A 4,243-nucleotide genomic window follows, 5' to 3' on the forward strand; every position below is an offset into this window, starting at 1 on the left:
GAGTATGGCGTCTAGCGAGGGAAATTATCACCGTAGAGGTCCCTACTTTGATGGTACTAATTTTGCTAGTTGGAAGCATAAAACGAAAATGCATATTCTTGGACATAACCCCGCCGTTTGGGCTATTGTGTGTGTTGGTTTGCAAGGTGACTTCTTTGATGGGAAAGAACCAAACCGTGAAGCTACCGCGGATGAGTTGAAGATGTTGGAATACAATGCTCAAGCTTGTGATATTCTCTTCAACGGATTGTGCCCCGAAGAATTCAACAAAATCAGCCATCTTGAGAATGCAAAGGAGATTTGGGACACTTTGATTGATATGCACGAAGGTACCGACTCCGTCAAGGAATCCAAGTTGGATGTGCTTCAAAGTCAACTTGACAAGTTAAATATGAAGGATGGTGAAGGTGTCGCTGAAATGTACTCTAGGCTTGCTCTCATCACAAATGAGATTGCTGGCTTAGGAAGTGCATTGATCCAAATGATGCCCAATTACAAAGATCTCAAGCCAACTGAGGTGATTGGAAAAATTGTTGCTCATGAGATGTCACTTAAGGATAAAGAGGAACTTCACAACAAGTCAAGTGGTGCCTATAAAGCCTCATGTGAAGCCCCCACATCATCAAGTGAGAAACAAGACTTCAATGAAGAATTGAGCTTAATGGTGAAGAACTTCAACAAGTTCTACAAGAGTAGAAGCAAAGATAGAAGCTTCAAGTCAAGGTCCTACAATGACAAAAGATCTTCTAGTTGAGAGCGAAACTGCTACAGTTGTGGAAGACCCGGACACTATTCCAATGAGTGTACGGCTCCCTACAAGAGAAGTGAAGATTCTCCAAAAAGAAGAAGCAAAGAATCACCACCAAGAGAGAGAAGGAGTAGAGATGATCGTTATGAATGAAGATACTCACGGAGAAGCAAGGATTCGGAAAGGAAGGAAAAATCATCAAGGAGCTACACAAAACGAAGACATCAAGCTCATGTTGGTGAATGGGTATCCGGCTCCGACTCCGACAGCCACTCCGAGAGAAGTTATCACTCCGACTCCGAAGATACTCAAGATGAAGGTGTTGCCGGTCTAGCACTTGTGTCAACCAACTCCTACGACATATTTGACTCACCAAATGAAGGAATTGGAAGATGCTTCATGGCCAAAGGTCCTAAGGTAACACACCCCGAGTATGTTGATTTCAATAGTGATGAAGATGACTTGTTAGGTGATGATTTGCTTGTTGACAACTCTAGTGATGAATACTATGATGAAAGGTCAATTAATCATGCTAATCAAGATAAAACGAATGACAATGATAAGGAGAAGATTGAGGCTCTAACTAAAGAACTAAACACTCTTAAGTTAGCTCATGAAACTATCTTCGAAGATCATCGAGAACTTTTAAGAGCTCATGAGAAATTACGCTTTGAAAAGCTCAATCTTGAGCAAGAGCATGAGTTCTTAAAAGCAATCAATGATGATCTCCGCAAGAAAAGTTCTTCTTACATTGCCAAGCGTTTACTCTTATCCACTTACATGCCTCAAGTCAAGTCTAGTAACAAGAACAAGAAAGATTCTTCCTCTAGCAGTAACAATGATCACGCTAAATCCAATATTGTTGCTTCTAGTAGTTCTCTTGATTCCGCTAATGATTCTCTTAGCCAAGTTACACTTGAGCAAGAAAATATCTTATTGAAGGGAATTATAGAGAAAGGAGTGTACAAAAGCCTTGCCGGGAGTAAGCAATTTGAGGAAATTATGCGCAAGCAAGGAATGCACCGGAAGAATCAAGGTGTTGGTTTTGAACGAAAGTTCAATGCCAATGGAGTTGAGTGGGAAGAAGATTAATACCCCAAGACAAAGTTTGTTCCTCAACAAGAGAAGTATGATACTTCCTTCAAGGGGACACAAGCTCAAGATGATCTTCCACCACAAGACTACAAGCAAAAAGGCAAGGACAAGCTTCAAGAGGAAATTGATGCATTTGAAGAAGCTCCTAAGACCTTAGTCAAGTGGATTCCCAAGACTACTTCAAGTTCCACTTCATCAAGTACGACTACAACTCCAATGATTCCCATCAAGATGATGTGGATCCAAAGGAAAAAGAACTAGAGAGTTCTTGAGGGTGACTCCGCCAACATACTTCACTCTTATCATTTTGGCAAGAACAAGTGCAATCAACTTCCACATCTTGCACTAGTTCAAGGAGTCACAAACCCTCTTGTTGGTAAGACAAGGGACAAGGTAACCTAAAAGTTTTCATGGACATCATCTTGTGTGTGCATCACTCTATGTCTATGGATATCCTTGTTTGTTCCTTGTGGGACTAACCCATGTAGGTATTGAAAGTGCAATTCACTCAAATGGATAGCTCCAAGTGATCTACATAAACATTGAGCGTCCACATCTTCAAAATCTACATGAAGTCATCATCGACAAAACCCAAGGTTAGTTCATCCCTCTTAGGGGGGATATCACATCTAGGGGGAGCTTTACTCTAAGACTTGAGCTAAAGCAACTCTAAAGATGTGAACACAACAATGCTTTATGTAAAAGTGGTAACCCCACTTGAGCTTAAACGATGAGTATGACCTATGATCAAGTGTTCTCACTTGTCTCCTAAGTCAATATACTCATATATAGATGACCTAGTCATCGCAAATTGCTTGATAGATGCTAGAATTGGTTGTGCATGCCTTGTCACATATTTCATTTGCCATCTTATTGTGTGAGCATGCTGGTTGCATATTTTACTCATTCGAGGACATCCACTTGTTGTTTTGATTGTTTGGTTTTATTTCCTTTTGCCAAGTGGATGGACAAGAGTGCCTAAGAACCTCCTCTAGCTATCTATGCTTTTCTCGTCTCAAACTCTATTCATGCTGCATCACAAAATTTGATCAAGTCAGATTTGAACCACTCTGTGTGAGGAGCGCTCGGAGTCCCCGATTCGTCATAGACTTAAACTTCCAAAACCTCTTTATGATTCTCGGTCTGACCGATACCCCACTTTCGGTCCTACCGAGATCATTAAGTTGATCTAGGTTTTCGATCTTGGTGCAACCGATTTGAGCCTTTCGGTAACACCGAGTTTCAGTAACTGCTTGCAGTTATGAATCTCGGTGCCACCGAGTTGTTCCACTCGGTCACACCGACAGGGTCGGGCTATATATAGTCACGGGCAAAATTTTGGAAATTTCTCCGAACCCCTTCGCCCGCGCGATAGCCTGCTCTGCCAACATGGTCTCCGGATCGTCTCCTCGCCGCCAGCCGCCTCCAGTCGCTGGTCTCCGTCACCGTCAACGGGAATTCTACCCCACCGTTGCCACCGTAGCGAGTCTCCGCCGAACTAGGGTATGGACTCGATCTTTGTGCTATTCTCCAATCTGATTCCTAGCACATTGTGATCATCATGACTCTTGCCACGATTGAAACACTCCTATCCAGTCAATGCGCTCGTAGATTAGGTTTGATTCGAAAATTTTAGGGTTAGGTTTCCGCCGAAACCATCTCGGACCCACCGAGTTGAAAAACTCGGTCCCACCGATTTGGCTTATGCCATTGCACAAGTGAGACTCGGTCTGACCGAGAATTACTTATCGGTGTGACCGATTTTGGAACTCTGTGAAACCCTAGCAGTCTCGGTGCCACCGAACTGTGACTCGGTCTGACCGAGTTCACTAGTTTAGGTGCCAAAACTGCTTCGGTATCACCGAGTTTAAAAATCGGTAGATCCGAGATGATTTCAGTGGGAAACTAAAACTAAGTTTTTGGATCATTCTTTTGCAAAAACCTCTGCATTTTGTGATGCTCATCCACTCTACCTCATCTATAAACTGTTCACAGGGTCAGTAGTCAGCTTGTTCATCATGTCAGACCAGAGTGACAGCCAGAATGTGTCAGAATAGCAGGTGCACATGAGTGAGGGCACTAGTCCCTCCAGCTCTTCAGATGATGGCAGCAGAAGTACCCCAAGAAATTTGCCAAAAGCTGCCACTCGACAGAGGAAGAAAAGAACTTCAGATTTTGAAGATGAAGATTATGTGGCAGAGGAAGAGGCCACATCAAAGAGAATTGAGCCAGCACAGGGCACAAAGCCAGGCTTAAAGATCAAAAGGCCAGCAGGCAGGCAGCCTATGTCAAAGGCTAGAGCTTCAACTGAAAAGCCTGCACCCAAAGAGCCAGTTGCTGCTGAAGGCAAGAAGAGGAAGGAAAGGGTCAAGAAGACCGTAGCCAGAGTGCTTGGAAAGG

The sequence above is a fragment of the Triticum urartu genome, chromosome 5A (genome assembly GCF_056163025.1).
Source record: "Triticum urartu cultivar PI428250 chromosome 5A, HENAU_Tu73, whole genome shotgun sequence".
NCBI lineage: Eukaryota > Viridiplantae > Streptophyta > Magnoliopsida > Poales > Poaceae > Triticum > Triticum urartu.